This window comes from Camelus bactrianus, chromosome X (genome assembly GCF_048773025.1).
Source record: "Camelus bactrianus isolate YW-2024 breed Bactrian camel chromosome X, ASM4877302v1, whole genome shotgun sequence".
In the NCBI taxonomy this organism is placed as follows: domain Eukaryota; kingdom Metazoa; phylum Chordata; class Mammalia; order Artiodactyla; family Camelidae; genus Camelus; species Camelus bactrianus.
In genome coordinates this window covers 13,516,358-13,537,825 of record NC_133575.1, presented here as the reverse complement: position 1 = coordinate 13,537,825, position 21,468 = coordinate 13,516,358, and the positions used below count along the sequence as shown (strand labels likewise).

The 21,468-nt window shown below is 39.1% G+C and overlaps 1 protein-coding gene and 1 non-coding gene across 2 annotated transcripts in view; one reads left to right on the top strand and one right to left on the bottom strand.

Moving 5' to 3' along the window:
- RAI2 (retinoic acid induced 2) overlaps positions 1–21,468 on the top strand; it is a 301,266-nt gene that overhangs the window by 37,712 nt on the left and 242,086 nt on the right. The gene's annotated exons all lie outside the window — the stretch shown is intronic.
- Positions 7,702–7,807, bottom strand: LOC123616701 (small nucleolar RNA SNORD90). Its single transcript, XR_006724713.1, has one exon. It is a non-coding gene; the product is annotated as a small nucleolar RNA SNORD90 (small nucleolar RNA).

Here is a 21,468-nt window from a genome sequence, read left to right as displayed (position 1 = left end):
AGAAGAGACAAATCTGTGCAGAAGAATCCCAGATTATGTAGAGACACCCTCAAGGAGGTGGGGTGCTACTCCCCACTCCTTAAGTGTGTGTTGTGCAGCGAGACTTCCTTCCCAAGAGGACGGTATGAAAAGGGGGGAAAAGAGGGAGCTTACAGTGGAGAGACCTGACCACCACTCCTTCAGCCAGGCGATCAGGGTCACCATCAACAATAAGTCATCACACTGATGGTACATACCCTTGATATGCTGCGGTGAGAATGGCACCTTACCTCTGTGGTTTTCCTCCCCAAACCTATGACTCCAGTTTCATCATGAGGAAAATCATCAGAAAAGTCCCAACTGGAGAACATTCTGCAAAATACCTGACCAGTCCTCCTCAAAACTGCCCAGGTCATCAAAAACAAGGAAAGTCTGAGAAACTGTCACAGCCCAGAGGAACCCAAGGAGACATGATGACTAAATGTAATGTCACCAAGAGAACATTTAGGTAAAAACTGAAGAAATCTAAATAAGGTATGGGTTTGATTAATAATAGAACTTCAGTGTTGGTTCATTAGTTTTGACAAATGTACTATAGTAATAAAAGATGTTAACAATTGGGGAAACTGGATGTCTGTTATAAGGGAATTTTCTGTACTATCTTTGTAACTTTTCTGCAAATTTAACACTGTTTTAAAGAAAAAAAGTATATTAAAAGAAATGAATGCAACTCCTTTCACCCTTGAACTTAGGGCAGTGGAAACCTTGTCATTTCTGTTGGAGAGACTTGCCATGCATGAATTGGGCAAACCTGACAGTCCATCCACACACTGAAGTTGCAGGAACATGCAGCACCTTTTGTGGCACAAACCATTTGTGAGAATGATGGCCACGTTCTCGTTTGTTTATAAGCTGCGTGCTAGCGAGGTCAGATGCTGCGTATCTGTGGGAGAACAATAGATTTGATGGCTGAGGAAGCCCTCGGTAGCTCTTCTTCCAAGAGACAATTGCAGACAGAGAGTCTTGCCCTGACCACAGGGCCAGGCACAGGGGACTGCGGTTTTCCATGATTGGGGATATTTAGGGGCCACCGCTTTTTTCCCCCTTTAACATTAACACTCCTGCCTTGGAGTGTCTCAGTAGTTATTTTTTATGATTGTTTTGGATAATATTCTAATTATCAGTGCTCATTACTCCAGGGCAACTTTGCCGATGTTTCCTTTCTCACTAGGAGCTCAGTCTGGCTCATTTGTGAATGGATTTTTAAGAAAGGAAAAGGTGTCTGACACCTGGAAACAGAAGAAGAGTTGGCAGGCGTAGAGAAGTGTGTGTGTGTGTGTGTGTGTGTGTGTGTGTGTGTGTCTGTCTGTCTGTCTCTGAGCATCATTTTCCCCATTGGAAGGCAGGCTGGTGTGTGGCCATCTCTGAGCTAGCTATCCTTGGTCCTTTATGTGCCAGTATTTCAACCACACTCACGCCATAATTGGCCTTGTTATCCCATCCAGCAAGTTAAGTCACCTCTCCAAAACCGAATCTGGATCTATTTGCCACTTCACCAAAACCCACTGCCTTATTACTTCATGCGCCTGCCTCCACATCTCTTTCCCGGCTATAATTTTTTGTTTCTGGTCCTTTCTTCGTGACGAAATGCACGCTACTCTGGCTTCTCATCTCATGCAACCTGGCTTCTCACTTGGCTTGTACAGGGCTCTGCATTGATTTGGACAAACCCTGACAGCCTCAGGTGACGGTCACATGGCTCCAACCCCAAACCCACTCTGTCCACATGCTCGCTCCACACAGAAAAGGAAAGTGTGTTTCACAGTTACAAGACTTGTACAAGATGGGAGATATTGACTCTCCTTAGAAATAAGACCAAAGCACAAACGTGAGAGGAGATAATCATGAATTTAACTACTACTTTTTTAAGGTTTATTTTAATTTTTTTTATCGAAATGTAGTTGATTTACAGTGTTTCAGGTGTACAGCAAAGTGATTTAGCTATACATACAGATATATTCTTTTTCAGATTCTTTCCCATTTAGGTTATTGTAAGATATTGAATATAGTTCCCTGTGCTATATAGTAGGTCCTTGTTGCTTATTTTATATATAGTAATGTGTATCTGTTAACCCCAAACTCCTAATTTATCCCTCCCCCCTTTCCTTTTTGGTAACCATAAGTTTCTTTTCTATGTCTGTGAGTCTGTTTCTGTTATGTAAGTACATTTGTATAGTTTTTTTAGGTTCCACATATAAGTGATATCATATGATATTTGTCTTTCTCTATCTGACTTACTTCACTTAGTATGACAATCTCCAGGCCCATCCGTGTTGCTGCAAATGGCATTGCTTCATTCCTTTTTAAGGCTGAGTAGTATTCCATTATACGCACACACACAGACACACACAGACACAGACACACACACACACACACACATATACCACAACTTCTTTTTCCATTCATCTATCAGTTGACATTTAGGTTGTTTCCATGTCTTTAACCATCACTTACTGAAGGTCTCCTACATAAAGAGAACTGAAGTAGGTTCTGTGGGAGATGTAATCCATGGGTCCTCCCTTGATGCTGACAGTCAAGTCGGAAAAACAAGACATAAAAGGGATGGCGGCTACTGCCGGTACAGTGGGTCCAGAGAGAGAATGTTCTGGCTCAAAGCCCCTCAGAGCAGTGAGAAGGCAGAAGGTAGAAGTAAACTCTGCTGACCCTGGACGTAGGAGTCTTAGCCCTTTGTCAGAGGCAGGAGAGTGTCCTCGAGGCACTGCTAGCATGGAAACCATCACATGCCCAGTGGGCTTCCAAATCCAGCAGAACCATGGACTTCAACCATGTTCTAGTTTAGATCATTTTCTGTACTTGTCTTCAATCAGATTAAAATATCAGTTACTGACCTACTTGCCCCCTCCACTTGTTTTTGTTAGATTTCTTGATTATAGAGCAGTCCTTACCCCATCTGGGACTGAAGCAAAACCAAACCAAACCAAACCAATCCTGTTACTACATCTGCATCTATCTCAATAAATTCTTTAAAAAAAATACACACAGACACAACCCTATACAATGTAAAAATCAAATAATATTGTAAATAGATAAATAATGTTTACAAGTTGAAGGGGCTTTTATGGCATATGAATGATCTTCCTTATTGTATATGTGCATGTGTAATTTGTACTGGATTTTGTGTGCTTGGATCTTCTTAAAGCAGGATCTTATTGTGTTAAGACCGGAGTTTTTATCAGTTACCTATTACCATAATAATATCTTCTTGTATGTTCTCGTCCAACATCTGATTGCTTACAGTAAGTGTTTTAAGTGTTCATTCTCATTCTCACAGATGTGTAAGTTGAGTGAGGATAGGACTCAATTGGACGGTTCTCCTTCAGAATGCAAATCTAGATCGACCTTGGTTCTTGGATACATTTTGGCTCTAGTACTCATGCACCTGTCTCTCATCCTCTTTGGACCAGTGGGCTCCCTGAAGTATTTCCATATTTGATGACAAATTTATGAAAGGGACAAGCAGAGACATGTGACATCCCTTAAGGCTTTGGCTGAGAACTGTCACACCAGCCCTTTTGCCCACATTCTATTGGCAAAGCAAATTGTATGGCCAAGACCAATATCGGTAGGGTGGGAACATGTACTTCACTTCTAGTGGATTCACAAAGCCACATGGATGGCAAATGTCATAAGTACATACAGGAGTAAGGATTCAAAGCATTAAAGCAATCTGCTGGAACTAGAGAGAAGTTGAGAGCCCCTGTGTGGAGAATGACTCAATAGAATTGTATTAGTCTTCTTGGGCTGCCATAACAGTACCACAGACTGGGGGGCTTAATGAACAGAAATTTGTTGTCTCACAGTTCTGGAAGCTAGAAGAACAAGATGAAGGTGTGGGCAGGTTTGGTTTCTTTTGATGCTTGTAGATGGCCAACTTCTTCCTATAGTCTGATGTGGTCTTTTCTCTGTGTGCATGTGTCCCTGGTGCCAATCTGTCCTAATCTCCGCTTCTTATAAAGACAAAAGTCATATTGGATTAGAATTCACCCTAATGTCCTCATTTTAACTCATTCACCTCTTTAAATGCCCCATCTCCAAATAAAGATTCACATTCGGAGCTACTGGGGTTTCGGATTTCAGAATTTGGGGAGGGTACAATTCAGCGCATAACAGGGATTGTCTTCTAAAGTAGCTCAAAGCACTTTAGAGGGGAATTTACTGAATTGGTCATTACATGGTGAGGAATTTAGAGGCAAGGGCAGTGGGAGGGGTCCAGACATGGCTATTGTGTGAATTAGATCAACTTCAGGGAGCTGCTATAGAAAAAGACTGACATACATTTCACTTGGCACAAATGCCAGGGATTTCCCACCAGCTGAGTCCACCTGAGGTGCTTGTCACTGAAATAAGTCAAAGGAAATATAATAGAGAAGTCAACCTGCTTTTGACAACAGGAGTCTTTGCATGTTTTAATCCCACCGACCTCAAAATCAGTACAATCCAGGCCAAGTGGTCTGATCATTTTCTCTTGGTCACCCCAACAGAAATTACCTGCCAGCAATAGGGTTTGTCATTCTGAGGAAGGAAAATCCATCCTACAGCATGAATGTTCCTAGTGGAAAGATATAAGAAACTCTCAACCTGAATAGATAGCTCTATACCTACAAGTCAAGAAGCCCTGGTGGACTCATTTTTTGTAAAACAACAAAGTCCAAAACCATAAACAACAAAAACCATTTATAATTTAAATTAGTAAGACCAATAACTTAAGCTTTACCAAAAATCACCAAAAGAGAAATGGATGAGCACATTAATGTGACTGGTAATATGCTTTATTGTTCACTTAGAGATTTAATCGGTGTGGTTTAAAGATGATAGTTCCTTCCTTAATTTTAAAGAGAAATTCTCCTTTCAGTAGATTAGAAGTTAGTAATGTATTTTCTAATAATGAAATTAATGTTAATGAATCCAATATTGAAAGGCAGTAGTAACCATTTAAAAGCAAAGGAAGCAGAACTCTACAATCAAAGACATCTAAACCTTTTTTTAAGCTAAGTTTCCTCTCTTGTTCCTAAACCCACTATTCTTTTTAACTCTTGAAACTTTGAGTTAATGAAGTGGGGAGTGTAGAGAGAATGGCTACAGTCCAATTTGCAAAGTAAACATATTTCTTTCTTGTTATGTAATTCAAGAATGTCAAGCATCAGGATTAAAGTGGGCACTAAAAAGCTTTTCTTTTTCTTTCTATTCTTTGGCGGGGAGGGAGGCACTGGAGAAAGGGGTAAAGATATAGGGACACTCTTTTGATTTTAAACCAAGTTATACAAAATTTCAGTGAAATGGATCCAGATTGAATTAGAAAATGGACTGAAATAATGCTTACAGCCTAGACGTTTGCTGCAAACCAGCAGTTACTGTGTGTGGCAGTCAAGGGTGGCTTTCATTTATTCATTTATTCTTTATGAATATATGTATTTGTTTTTATTTCCCTATTTTGATGACCCATATCATCATGGCTGCTGAATTCTCAGGGAGCCACCTATACTAATATTCTAAGCATATCTCCCAGGAAGAAAAACTTTTATTAAAGTTGCTGGGCATGTTTGAATAACATCAAATTAGATAGGGTTTCTGCAGAGTACAACTTGATATTTTTCTTTTAAATCTTTTGAATTGTGAAATAACACACACACACATAGAAAAGGACAGAAAACAACAATGCATAACTTAATAAATGATTGTGAAATGAGCTCACATGAATCACAACCCAGGTCAAGAGAGCATTTACAGTGCCCCAGGAAGATCTTGGTGTGCCCTACCTCCTTTGCCAAGAAGTCACTATCCTGATTTTTTTTTTTAGTATTTAGTTCCTAGTGGTCTTTATACATTGACTTCTTGTATAACCTTAAACATTCTAGCTTAGTTTTGCCTGGTTTTGAACTTTATATAAACAGAATAATAGTCTTTACACTTTTTCTTATTATGGTAAAATATACATAACAAAATTTACCATATTAACCACTGTTAAGTATACAGTTGAGTAATATTAAGTACAGTCCCATTGTTTTGAAACCATCACCACCCTCCATCCCCGTAACTTTTCATCTTATAAAACTGAAACTCTGTGCCTGTTAAACAATAATTACCCATTCTCCCCTCCCCCCAGCTCCTGGCAACCACCATTCTACCTTCTGTCTTTATGTTTTTGAGTATCCTAAGTATCTCATATAAGTAGAATTGTATAGTGTTTATCTTGTTGTGATTGGCTTATTTCACTTAGTATAATGGCCACATTTTGACAATCCATTCATCTGTCAGTGGACACTTGAGTTGCTTATTGTTTTAGCTATTGAGTAATGCTGTTATAAATATGGGTTTACAGATATTTCTTTGAGGCCTTGCTTTTAACTCTTTTGGGTATATACCCAGTAGCAGAATTCCTAGATCATATGGTTCAAATAAATGGAATAATACAGTCTCTACTCTTTTGTGTTTGATTTGTTTCAGTTAAATTTTGTTGGCGGGGTATACCCATGTTGATGCATGTAGCTGTATTTCCTCCGTTTGGGGAGTCTATTATTCCACTGTGTGAATATGTTACAGTTTATCCATTCTACTCTTGATGGATCTGTGAGTTGTTTACCGATTGGATCTATTATGAATAGTGCTGCTGTGAACATTTTGGCACATGCCTCTGCTGCACACATTTCTACTTTGTATACATCTAGCATTCTGGGTTGCTGACTTATAGGGGTGTGTACCTTCAATCTTAGTTGACTTGGATTGTGTTACAGTGAAAAGAATGCAAAAACCTATGAGTTAAATAGATACTGTTTTTCAATTTTATTTTTAAACTCCTTGTAAAAAATAACTTCATTTGCAGGTCTTGCATCAGACTTTTGTTCTGCTCTCAGTAGATGTATACCTCACATTTTGTAAGCAAGGTTTCTGTGTGTGGGCATGACCCATGGGACACAGAAGGATGACTGCTGCTGTCTCCTAGACATCCAGAACAGGAGCTGGCAAACTAAAGCACCACAGTCTGTTTTCTCTAAATGAAATTTTATTGGCACGCAGCCACACCTATCATTTACATACTGTATGTGGCTGCTTTTGTGCTACTGTGGCAGAGTTGAGTGATTGTGGCAAAGCCTGTATGACCCACAGAGCCCAAAATAGTTACTATCTGGCCATTGCTGCCATGACAAATTACCTCTAATATAGTGACTTAAAACAACACAAATTTATTATTTTATGGTTCTGTAGATCAGAAATCTGACAGGGTCTCACTAGGCTAAAATCATGGTTTTTGGTTTTTTTTAATCTTCTAATTTATTTTCTTTTTCCTCTTTATTTTTTTCCAGTTTTATCGTTTTTTCCCCCTCTTTTCCCTCTTTTTTTCTTTTCCTCTCTTTTTCAAACTTGTGTCCAGGACTGACTTTCAGTTGATCGCATTGAGGGAGCTGCTCTGCTAGGTAGGAAACCCCCACCCAGAAGCAGGTCATCTAGGAATGATTTAGCACAAGGTTTCCCACGAGCCTGCCTTGCATGACTGGTGAGCGGGTGGCCACCTTTCTGGCCACACCCCGTGTCCCAGGACTAAGGGCTCTCTTCACTGGCCCCTGATCTCTACCCACCGCGGGATGCGCCATGCCACGTGGGATGGGGATGTATGTGGCGGCTCACCAGCTGTGGCGGCGGGGAACGCTAGAGGCTCCCGTGGTGCCAATAGTAGGAATATCAGTGATGAATTAAATTTTCATCCCAGAATCTGCCCTATGAAATTCATCATTAGACTAAAATCAAGGTTTTGGTGGGGCTGATATTCTCTTCTGACAGCTCTAGGGGAAAATCTGTTTCCTTGCCTTTTCCAGCTTCTAGAGGCTGCTGTCATTCTTTGGCTCATGGCCCCTTTTTCCATCGTCAAAGCCAGAGATGTTGCATCTCCCTCTGCTTTTCTTCCACAGTCACATCGCCCTCTGATGACTGCTGGGAAAGCTTATATGATTAAGGACCTGTGCAATTAGATTGTGTCCTAGACAACTCACATAGTCCAGGATAAGCTCCCTCTCTCAAGATCTTTAACTTAATCACATCTTTGAAGTCCCTTCTAGTACATAGGGTGACATATTAATAGATTCTGAGGATTAAAACATGGACATCTTTGTAGGCCATTATTTTGCCTAGCACACTAGCCCTTTCCAGGAAAAAGTTTGCCCACTCCTGATCAAAAAAAAAAAAAAGTTGAGGAGTATCTAGTTGGAATTTAATGCCGTCTAATAGGAATGTTACTTCTTAGTCAAGAATTTGGCATTTCCATAATCCTTAGCTTCTCTCCCAATCTACCTAAAGTCATCCTGGCAAATGAGACATGTGTCAGGGCTACATTATTGACACTTAAGTGCTGTGGCAGAATTAAAGTACGGACAACCCCTTGTTGCTTTTCTCTTAGAAAATTTTCTCTTGTCTTCTCTGATTTTCCCAATGGACTTAAACATGCTTTTCAGCAACAAATTCTGTCTCAATCTCTCCCAACAGGCCAGCAAATCCTTACTCATCTTTCAGTATTCTGACAGACATTAGCATTTTCCAACTCAGCCAAAAATGACCTCACTGAGATCACATTATAAAGCCCTATTAAACACAATTGGCAATATAAAGCAATCAAGAGCTATCTTTCCCATATTTACTGACCATATTAATAGTCTGTCAGCCTGTCTCTCTCCTCCTAGTGCATTTCCTTAGGAATCAAATATTTAGGAAGCACTGTTTGCCTCCCTTATCACTCTTGCTTTTCAGCAATCCTGTGAGATAATTATCTTATTTCTTCCCTTCTGAATTCCTAGATAATATACCTACCAGAGTGTTTGGTCCTAACTCTAATCCTCTGATTATCAGATCTCAAAATGGTATTTTGTCCCACTTCCTTGAAGCCTTTAGCACCTTAAGCTGAGAATTTACTGAAATCTCACTTTAAATATTTTCCTGAAGATCGTAGTCTTTACCCATTTTTTTCAATCAGTGTTTTTTGAATGACTTGCTAGGTCACCCTTCATGTATCATTTTTAAAAATTTTTCTCCTGAGAAGGAAAGTTATAAATCACAAAGGAAAATGACATGATTCTAATATTTAAGCTACCTGGTATTTATATATTTAATGGGATAGATAATAAATTTTAGAGCAAGTTTTTGAAATGCTGAAACACTAGGATTTCATGTTTTGTGTATATTTTAAAAGATGTCTAAGTGAATTTTTCAATCAAATCTATAAAAATAAATCCAAAATTCTTTGCTCTTATGTGCAATTAAATGAACATATCTTGAATTTAATGCAGCTATTTAAGTGTGCACAATATAAATATTTTGAATAAAAATTCCATACTAGGTTGGACAAGTCCTTGTTATCCTATAAGACAGCCTAAGAAATAGCAACTCCCAGGGAAATCACTAGTATGGGGCCAAAGGGGCCTCCTCTGCTTCAATATTTTGGCTGAAAATGTAGAAAGAATTCATACCAGTTCTGTACCTGACATGAGACTGCAAGGGATCCAAGATACCCAAGGGATATAGGTTCAACCCGCAAGTATCAGTTGGGAGGCTGTTGCCACAGCTGCAAGATGATGGTTGAGGGTAGCTAAAGGCTGTCACTAGTGAATTGCCTGCCAAAAGCCCCGAGTGACAAGGGCTTTGCTGAAAGTGTCTTTCATGGGGGGTGGGGTATGGGGTTGGGCAGATATGAGTACTGTGGATTCCAGGGGAAGATCCCCATCAAAGAAAGGAGTGTGGTGGAGCTGGGACTGGGAGGTACCAATCAGGAGCTGGCACGCAGGATTCAGCTGGAGAAAGCATTTGGAGACTAGTTGAATGAGAGCATCAAGGGAATGCCTGATCTAGATCAGAAATCCCAGGGCAAGATCAAGTCATTATTGCTGCATAGAACAAAGGGTCAAGGGGCCTGATTATGTGAAGGCCCTTCTAGAAGTCCCCCCCTTTTTTTTGGTTTTGGGGGGAGTGAGGAGATAATTAGGTTTATTTATTTATTTATTTATTTATTTATTATTATTATTTTTTAATGGAGGTACTGGGGATTGAACCCAGGACCTCATGCATGCTAAGCATGCAGTCTAACTCTAAGCTATACCCTCACCCCCCGGAAGCCCTTTTGGGGGCAGCCAGCTCTCCCCAGAATAGAGCCTTCAAGTGAAAGGATGTCCAGGATAAATGGCAGCATTTAGATTCTAACATGTTGGAGCACTGAAGTAAAATATTGAACAAGAATGAATGGAAAAATCTGCTTTCAGATCTAAAACAATAATATGCAGAAATAAAGGATGGAGGAGACTTTGCCTAACAGTAGTCTGTATAAAAAGTCTAAGGAACTTCTGTTACTCAAAAGTTCAGAATTAGCCAGCAAGGGTTAAAAAGCTGTCCTCAGAACCTTAGCATTTACTTGGGGGTCTCACAAAATTTTCTTCAAATTAGTTTGGAAAATACTGCATATTCTCTTGGGAATTGACAATGTTTTTTAGTTGGTTAAAGAAAGGCTCAGAAGAGTTCTGTGGTAAAAAGTCTTGATTAACTATTTGTATTAATCAGGATGGGACAGGTTATACTGTAAGAACAAACATCCCTCACTTGTCAGTGGCTTAAAATAACAAAACTTTATTTCTTATTTTGCTATGAATCCCTCAGGGGTCAGTTGAGGCTCTGTTTCTTGTCATCATTGGACCTAGGCTGAAGGGGTGAGTCACTGTAGCAGAGGGAGAAGAGAATATGGAAAAATATGCACTTGCCCTTAAAGCTTCCACCCCATAGACAGTACATACCCCTTCTGCTCAGGTTCTATCAATCAAGGCAATTCACGTGGCCATTCATTATAGGGATGCAGTTTTGAACTAGATATGAAGGAGAATTTTCTGAAAATTTGAATAAAGACCCTCCGAACCATGTCCCATAAAGCCCTACAAGATCTGGCCCCTGTTTGCCACTCCAGCCAAATCTCATGCCATTCCTTCCTTCCTTGCTCAGTTCTAGGCATGCTCACCTTTCTAAGAGTGCCTACAACATGCCAGGTTCTTTTCTGCCACAGGGATTTTGCACTTTCTCTTCCCTTTGCCTGGAAGGCCCGTTCTTTACCTTTTGTATAGTTATCTCCTTCCATCCTTCTGGACTCAGCTTTATTTTCTCCTCCACATGGAGGCTTTCTCTGACATTTCCTCTAAACTAATACCCACCACTTGTCACTTATTTTCTCTCATGCCACCCACATATTTCAGTCTTAGCATTAATTATAAGCTGTAATTTCTCTCTCTCTCTCTCTCTCTCTCTCTCTATTTTCTGACCCCATCCATATACAAGTTCCTTGTGGGCAGAAAACTTATCATTTTACTACTAAATCTCTAGCACCTTTACATACTAGGTGCTCAATACATGTTTACTGAGTGAACAATAGGTTCTTTTATGGTTCTTTTTTTCAAACATATAGAAGAGTATAGAGAGAATAGTATAATGAACTCTGACATCCCCATCACCAAGCTTCAGAAGTTTTCAACTCATGGCCAATCTTGCTTCATCTAGACCCCTAGCCAGTCCTCTCCTGAATTATTTTGAAGCAATGCAAGACGTCATATCACTATTATCTGCAAATAAATGTTTCAGTATGTATCTCTAAGAAATAAGGATTCTTTTAAAAAAATAACCACACTATGATTGTCACACCTTAAAATCTTATCAACACTAATGCTTAGAGCTGTCCATGAAGAGTACAGGATGCTTCAGAAAGAGCCTGGTTGGTTGATGAATATTTACTGAGCCCCTACTGTATGCCAGCCATAGATTTCGAAGTAAGTCTTACAGGCAAGGTCCTGGGAGCTAACATTCTGAGAAACGGACAACTGTCAGAAACGTGAGATGGGGCCTCCTCCACAGAGCTCCGCAGCAGGAGCTGTGTCTAAGTCATTCTGTGTGAACAGGGACATAAAGATGTCATGGAGAGGAGTTCTGCTTTACAGGGTAACTGGTCCATCTTAAAACTTACGGATTCTTATTTTCATGCTGTTTTGGCCTTCATTTGAACCAATTCCTTATTTTTGTCTCAAAATATTTATATGAAAAGCATTTTTTTTTTTTTAGTTTTTCTCTGCAAGAAGTGACCTGGATTTTTCTCACTTCTCTGTGATTTACCCCTTATGTTTACCAAACAGGCCACTAAGGGGTGGGTGGCCAGGACTGCTCCTAGCCCATATGCCATCTCTGTGTGAAGTAAAAAGGGATGCCTTGCTTTGAACAGAGCATCCTACATCAGGGTGCAAGGCTTGGTGTGCAGACCAGAGAGTTGGATTTCAGACCCTTCTTGCCCCTTCCCAAGCACTCACCCTTCTGTGATAAACAACGTTTGCAACAGTACACGGCAGGCCTGCAGGTGGTTGTCTGATCATGGTGCTTTCCTGACTGTTTTAATTCTGTGCAACTTATGTTCTTGACCTCAAACACAAGTAATTCAGTAAAACTACTAAAATGTGAAGATGAGAAATGGCATGTGATTTGTGACAGATATCTGCTATTCATTTGTCAAAATCCAACTGTATGTGAGGAACAGTTAGTGGGACGATAGTGTTAGGAATATAAAACATGGTATTTTACAAAGTTCCTGATTCTATTGACAGCCAACTATGTGAATTATTTCATAAAAGTGTGGTATACCTGTCTCATGATGATACATTTCTAAAAAATGATACATAGATAATAAATCCAGGGTTTATAAATTCACTTCCTGTCAAGAAGTAGATGTCATTATAATGTCTGTTGTCATGGAAATAGTTGGCATTTTTTCAGACATATGAGGGCACCTAAGTAGGTTGAAAATGTGTAGATGTATTACACTTTTTCTGGCCCCTAAATTTTTTTTCAAATTTTTCCAATTGGGGAAAAATCCATCGCAAGAGCGAAAAACCCTAAAACATGTTGGAATAGCACACTTTCAATTTGAGAAAGCTGATTTTTCTTCCCTGCTGAAACAAATGAAAAGATACTAGTTCTCTGTACCAAAGAACTAGCTGAAGTTCTTCACTTACCTTGGTATAGCGTTTGTATGCCGGGAGGTTGGAGAAACGCTATGTGTTACTGTGCTTTATATGGGAATAGGCAGTTCAGTGGTGTTCTGTCCACTGTGGCAGCCATAGCTCCGTGTGTCCACTGAACACTTGAATGTGGCTGGTCTCAACTGGAATGTGCTGTAAGAGCAAAACACACACTGGGTTTCAAGACTTGGTATGAAAAAAGAAAGTAAAATATCTCATTAATAACTTACTAATATTGACTTCATGTTGAAATGGTATTTTAGATACATTGGGTTAAATGTTATGCTGTTAAGATTATTTTTACCTGTTCTCTTTCACCTTTTATAATGTGGCTACTAGAACACTTTATGTGGCTTGCATTACGTATTTATTGGACTGCACTGATTTAGGTATACACAGTACCAGCGTGATATGATGCCTAGATGTCTGGTCAACTGTGACAACCAAAAACTCATCCATTCTTGTGAATATTTTCTTTGGCAGTCAGTTAGACTGCTGGCCTGGTTTTCTCTGGGCAAACATAGGCAGAGGGGAAGGTATTGTGGAGATGGGGTGGGGAGGGGCATGTGCATTATAAAACCAGGTTTTATACTTACCAGGTGACTTGAGGCAAACTGCAATGAAATCCCCTTGACCGCTTCCACCCAGACCTCTATTTATGGTGGTGTGTCTGTCCCCAGGTGTTACTGTTAGTCTCTTCTGAGCAAATCACATTATCTAAGATGTTCAGCTATTTGGAAGAATTGTAAGACCATTTTGTCATTACATGGCAAGGACTGCGATATGCCTATGGATATTTTATTTTATGTGGAATTTTTGGATGGGGAAAAAATTAACCTAAGTCCAGTAAATTTGGAAAAGGTGGTGAACATTTGGCAGAGTGCTGGTTGATATACTTCATTGCAAATCCAATTTTCTTTCCTCACTATCTGAAAAGAGTCCAAATTTCTCTTTTTGAAGAAAAAAAACCCCTGCTGCCAAAATCCCTGCATGATACCCATGTATATATGGGTTCAGTTACTGTGCCACATTTTCAGTGATTGCTGAATGCCTCCTGCATGTTGGATACTTTATTTATTTATAAGAAGTAAATAAACCATTTCTTAACATATTTTTGCAAGGTAGGTATTTTCATCCCATTCTAAAAATGAAGATAGAAGTTCAAATGCTTGTGTAACTTTCCCAAGGCCTCAAAGCTACTCAGTGGTGTATAGACTGGGGATTTGAAAACAGGTCTTTCTGGCTCCAAAGTGTAAGTTCTTTCCTCAGAACTCACTGCTTCCTTAAAACATGGAGCAAGAATTGTTCCAGAGCCACAAAATTCTACATGTAAGCTGGAAGTTTGGGTCTGCTCTAAGGCCTGGGTTCTATTCTAGATTCTGAGAGGTCCTCAAAGTGGGAGGGCCCACTGCCCAGGATAAATGGGCAAGGAGGAAGTCAGTGAAGACTTGGCTAAAAAGGAAGAAAGAAAACAGGACTGTAAGCCAACATCAAACTCTTTCAAAATCATTGGCCTTGAGACCCTGGGTGGGATACTTAATTTCTGTGGGTCTCACTGCCTTTACTTGAAAAATCGAGATATTTGTCCACTCTGTCTCCTTTATGGGGTTATAATAGAGACCCCATAATTTTAGATACTATATGAAAAGTTCTTTGTAAACTCCAAAATGCTCTACAAATAAGGTATTAATAAAATAAAATTATGTTTTCTTATTGTTCTTCTTTTTCATAAGGGATGATATTTGGTTCCTCTTAAGTGGATAATTGTCGACTGAATAAAGAAAAGCTTATTTATTTGTGTATATATCTAAGAGAACAAACCTAAAGTTCATTATCTAGAATGGTCGTGAGAAGGAATAAGTTGTAAACACTTCGTAGTGGTAATACTAAAAACTCAAGGGCCAGAAAGGAACTTAAGGTCACTCAGGTCAATACCTGGAAATCTTCTTATTCATAAGTGTAGAATATGTATTTGAAATAAACTATACAATTTTGACTGGGGGACATAAGGATAAGACCTTACTGAATTACAGAGACCCACTGTGTTCTTGGATGGGAAGACTTAATATTATAAAAATGTTAGTTCCACCCAAATTAATTGATAACTTTAGCATATTCCCAATCAAAATTCCCATGAGACATTATTGATAACCTAATGTAACTTACTTTAAATTTTATGTGGAAAAATAGCCAGGATAATTCTGAAAAAGAGGAGTAATAAGTAGAGGGTTGGCATTAAGGGTAGGTTCCTATCTTCCTACCTTGGCCCAATTCCTCACTTTCCATCTGTAGCTGCATCCTTTGTTGTGTGACTTTGCAGTTCTTCTAAAGGCCCCTTAACTTGGAGCTTAGCTGAATGACTTGCTTTGGCATGTGGAACGTCAGAGTCAGTTCTGAGCCTAGGCCTTGTGAGTCCTTCCAGGTTTCTACTTGTTTCTTGCCCCCTCATTGAGCAGCGAAAAATGCACCTTGGCTAGCCTGCTGGTTAAAAGGGGGGTGACAGGTGCATGGGGCAGAGCTGCCTCTGGCACCTAATAGACCTGCAGTGAGAAGCAGGCCTCCCCAGCCACTGCAGCCTGAAGCAGACCCACCTAGATAAATCGAATCCCAGTCAGTCTGCAGAGGCCTGAGTAATAATAAGTGATTGTTGTTTTAAGCCCTAGAGTTTTAAGGTGGTTTGTTATGCAGCAATAGCTAATTGATATGGCCCTATAATGGATGAAAATCTGTGTGTTGTTATAGCTAGTATAAGGTGGAGACAACATTCAAATCGGGGTCTGTTTTACTCCAAAGACTACATCTTCCTTTCCTGAGGAAGTTAATTCAAGTTTTGTGTTAAGAGACAATGGGCATGATACAGTCATTGTGCTCTATAACCAGGCCATTCCTAATATCCAAAGACCTGCTTTCTCGTGTGACCTATAACATGAATGCCCTTGCTGAGAAAGGGGAATCGATGAAAAAAAATCAATCCATGTGCCCCAGACCTTCCAAGGCCATAAATGGTTTAGCTCCCTTGTTAGAAATTTAGCCGAAGGCATATGGGACATTAAACTTCTTTGTCATGAAACTTCCACTTCCTTCTTTCCACAATGGGCATAAAATGTACCCCTGGAAAACTAACCTCTTTAGATAGACCCAAGAGGTCCTAAAGGTATTTTGGAAGCTGTGGACCTGCTAGGAAGGGATAATGTACAATATCTCGGGCAGTAATTCATGACTTATAAGGGCTAAGCTTTTTAGTTTAAAGAGAAAAAAATGGCTTCTGTGTTACCGTTCTAAACAGACCACAAGAATCTTTTGGGAAGCCCCCATTGTCAACTTTTCAACAACTGGTAATGACTCTTGGCTCCCACACTACACATTTCTGTGGCTGCACAGCAGTATTTCAGCCTCTTTCAGTATCTAATAAAAATCACAGCTAATAAACTCCAATCAGCACCTGAAGGAAGGGGTGCTTGCTTCTAACTGTAATATACTGGCCTCTGCAGTACTTCAAAGGGCAGGCGTCTGTTCAAGTCTACCTTGCCCTGGTTTCCATCCCTAGGTGAAGATTAACCATGTGTGCTCTGGGAAAATCTGTTCTGAGTTTGCCTTAAAGTGTTTCGTATCCCTTTAAATCAGCTGTTCACTTTGACAGCCCACCGACACAGGCTCCTTTTTCAGTAGGGGGAGGGCACCTTTTCGGTTTCCATTTGATCCTTCAGTTTCCTTGTGTCGTCTCTTACCCATTTCAGGCTTCTGATTTCTTCTTTCCAGAAGATGAAGCATGTATGTCCATGAGAGAAGCCTGATAATTTTAAAAGTTTAATGACAAGTCAAAACTAAATTTGAAAGTTATTGGGTGCCTGGCTCCTGATACTTGAAAATACTTTGTTCTTAGCTAAGGTTGAGTGTCAGATGCATGATGACAGGGTAAGTGATATAAATTATAACAGAATTTCAACTGAAAAAAATTTTCCTGTGTGTCCAGAACCTTCTCCTCTGAACCTTTCATTGTTACCAAGGCTTTATATTGAGATCTCAAAGTTTGGGTTCTTAGAAAACACCTTGAAAATGTACGGACTATTTTTAAAAATAGGCTATTTAAAAATATCGTTTTCTTCTTTCATCACATCTCAGAAGTGTGGAGAGGGCTGCTAAATCCTGGCAAAATGGGAGAGCATTATTTGTTGACCAGAGTAAAATTAGTTTGAAATGTTATGTGATATATATCACAGAGTGGGGGTATTACTTAGCGATGTAGGGGAAAACTTTCCCCTAACTTTTAACTGTTTCTCATTCCTCTCAGGAGAAAATGTGTTCCTCACCTTGCATCCACATGCTTTCAACAAGATCAAAAAAAAAACAAAACAACTTAGACTTCATGTTCACATTTTAACATCTCTGAAATTGAGATGCACCTAGTTGATGGTACCTTATCGTTGCCAGCCAGGCAGTGGGTTTTGTCTGCTCCCATGCAAACTTAGATTGAAAACCTTTGCTTCCTCTAGGTAAATGTCTAGAAAGCACACAAACACTGAAACTTGCAGAATAGGCATCAGTGACTTGGAAGAAAGCCTCAGGGACAGCAGTGGAGCCCACTTCTATGAAAAGCTGTGTCATCAACTCTTTTCATGAAATAAAAATTGTAGGTGGTCAGGAAGTATCATGTTGGCGGTATTTTTCTTTTTAACATTTTTAATTGATTTATAATCATTTTACAATGTTGTGTCAAATTCCAGTGTTCAGCACAATTTTTCAGTTATTCATGGACATAGACACACTCATTGTCACATTTTTTTCTCTGTGAGATATCATAACATTTTGTGTATATTTCCCTGTGCTATACAGTGTAGTCTATTCTACAATTTTGAAATCCCAGTCTATCCCTTCCCACCCTCCACCCCCCTGGTAACCACAAGTCTGTATTCTCTGTCTGTGAGTCTATTTCTGTCCTTTATTTACGCTTTGTTTTTGTTTGTTTGTTTGTTTTTGTTTTTGTTTTTTTGTTTTTTAGATTCCACATATGAGTGATCTCATATGGTATTTTTCTTTCTCTTTCTGGCTTACTTCATTTAGCATGACATTCTCCAGGAGCATCCATGTTGCTGCAAATGGCATTATGTTGTCGGTTTTTATGGCTGAGTAGTATTCCATTGCATAAATATACCACCACTTCTTTATCCAGTCACCTGTTGATGGACATTTAGGCTGTTTCCATGTTTTGGCTATTGTAAATAGTGCTGCTATGAACATTGGGGTGCAGGTGTCATCCTGAAGTAGATTTCCTTCTGGATACAAGCCCAGGAGTGGGATTCCTGGGTCATATGGTAAGTCTATTCCTAGTCTTTTGAGGAATCTCCACACTGTTTTCCATAGTGGCTGCACCAAACTGCATTCCCACCAGCAGTGTAGGAGGGTTCCCCTTTCTCCACAGCCTCTCCAGCATTTGTCATTTGTGGATTTTTGAATGACGGCCATTCTGACTGGTGTGAGGTGATACCTCATTGTAGTTTTGATTTGCATTTCTCTGATAATTAGTGATATTGAGCATTTTTTCATGTGCTTTTTGATCATTTGTATGTCTTCCTTGGAGAATTGCTTGTTTAGGTCTTCTGCCCATTTTTGGATTGGGTTGTTTATTTTTTTCTTATTGAGTCGTATGAGCTGCTTACATATTCTGGAGATCAAGCCTTTGTCGGTTTCACTTGCAAAAATTTTCTCCCATTCCGTAGGTTTTCTTCTTGTTTTACTTCTGGTTTCCTTTGCTGTGCAGAAGCTTGTAAGTTTCATTAGGTCCCATTTGTTTATTCTTGCTTTTATTTCTTCTAGGAGAAAATGTTTGAGATGTATGTCAGATAATGTTTTGCCTATGTTTTCCTCTAGGAGGTTTATTGTATCTTGTCTTACGTTTAAGTCTTTAATCCATTTTGAGTTGATTTTTGTATATGGTGTAAGGGAGTGTTCTAGCTTCATTGTTTTACATGCTGCTGTCCAGTTTTCCCAACACCATTTGCTGAAGAGACTGTCTTTATTCCACTGTATATTCTTGCCTCCTTTGTCAAAGATGAGTTGACCAAAAGTTTGTGGGTTCATTTCTGGGCTCTCAATTCTGTTCCATTGGTCTATATGTCTGTTTTGGTACCAATACCATGCTGTCTTGATGACTGTAGCTCTATAGTATTGTCTGAAGTCTGGGAGAGTTATTCCTCCAGCCTCTTTCTTTCTCTTCAGTAATGCTTTGGCAATTCTAGGTCTTTGATGGTTCCATATGAATTTTATTATGATTTTTTCTAGTTCTGTGAACTATGTCCTGGGTAATTGGATAGGGATTGCATTAAATCTGTAGATTGCCTTGGGCAGTGTGACCATTTTAACAATATTGATTCTTCCAATCCAAGAGCATGGAATATCTTTCCATTTTTTAAAGTCTTCTTTAATTTCCTTCATCAATGGTTTATAGTTTTCAGTGTATAATTCTTTCACCTCCTTGGTTAGATTTATTCCCAGGTATTTTATTACTTTGGGTGCTATTTTAAAGGGGATTGTTTCTTTACTTTCTTCTTCTGTTGATTTATCGTTAGTGTAAAGAAATGCAACTGATTTTTGAACGTTAATTTTGTAACCTGCTACCTTGCTGAATTCTTCAATCAGCTCTAGTAGCTTTTGTGTGGACCTTTTAGGGTTTTCTATATATAGTAACATGTCATCAGCATATAATGACACTTTTACCTCTTCTTTTCCAATTTGGATCCCTTTTATTTCTTTCTCTTGCCTGACTGCTGTGGCTAGGACTTCCAGGACTATGTTGAATAGGAGTGGTGATAGTGGGCATCCTTGTCTTGTCCCAGATTTTAGTGGGAAGCTTTTGAGTTTTTCACCGTTGAGCACTATGCTGGCTGTAGGTTTGTCATATATAGCTTTTATTATGTTGAGATATGTTCCCTCTATACCCACTTTGGCGAGAGTTTTTATCATAAATGGGTGTTGAATTTTATCAAATGCTTTTTCTGCATCGATTGAGATGATCATGTGGTTTTTGTCCTTTCTCTTGTTGATGTGATGTATTACACTGATTGATTTGCGTTATGTTGAACCAGCCTTGTGTCCCTGGAATGAACCCCACTTGGTCATGATGTATAATCTTTTTTATGTGTTGTTGGATTCTATTTGCTAAAATTTTGGTGAGGATTTTGGCGTCTATGTTCATCAGTGATATTGGCCTATAATTCTCTTTTTTTGTAGTGTCTTTGCCTGGTTTTGGTTTCAGGGTGATGGTGGCTTCATAGAATGAGTTTGGGAGTATTCCCTCCTTTTCAATCGTCTGGAAGAGTTTGAGAAGGACTGGTATGAGTTCTTCTTTGTATGTTTGGTAGAATTCCCCGGTGAAGCCATCCGGTCCTGGACTTTTATTTGTAGGGAGGTTTTTAATTGCTATTTCTATTTCCTTTCTAGTGATCGGATTGTTCAAGTGTTCAGATTCTTCTTGATTCAGTTTTGGTGGACAGTATGTTTCCAGAAACTTGTCCATCTCCTCTAGGTTATCCAGTTTGGTTCCATATAGTTTTTCATAATATTCTCGTATGATATTCTGTATTTCTATTTTGTTTGTTGTAATTTCTCCATTTTCCTTTCTTATTTTGCTAATTTGTGCTCTCTCTTTTTTCTTCTTTGTGAGTTTGGCCAGAGGTTTGTCGATTTTATTTACTTTTTCAAAAAACCAGCTTTTGGTTTGGTTGATTTTTTCTATGGTCTTGTTAATCTCTATTGTATTTAATTCCCCTCTGATCTTTTATTATTTCCTTCCTTCTGCTGCTTTTTGGGGCTTTTTGTTCTTCTTTTTTCTAATTCATTCAGGTGGTGGGTTAAATTGTTTATTTGAGATTGTTCTTCTTTTTTGAGGAAGGCCTGTATCGCTATAAACTTCCCTCTTAGCACTGCCTTTGCTGTGTCCCATAGGTTTTGAGTGGTTGTGCTTTCATTATCATTTGTCTCAAGGTATTTTTTAATTTCAGCTTTGATTTCCTCATTGATCCATTGTTTTTTCAATAACATATTGTTTAATCTCCATGCTTTCCTTTTTTTCTCCTTTGTTTCTCTGTTGTTGATTTCCAGTTTCATGGCATTGTGGTCAGTAAAGATGCTTGAGATAATTTCTATCTTCTTAAAATTGTTGAGGTTTCTTTTGTGCCCAAGTACATGATCGATCCTGGAAAATGTTCCATGTGCACTTGAAAAGAAGGTATATCCTATTTTTGGGGGGTGTAATGCTCTGAAAATATCCACCAAATCTAGTTTTTCTATTGTAGTATTTAATTTCTCTGTTGCCTTGTTTATTTTCTGTCTGGAAGATCTGTCTAGTGATGTTAATGCAGTGTTAAAATCTCCAACTATGATTGTATTCCCATCA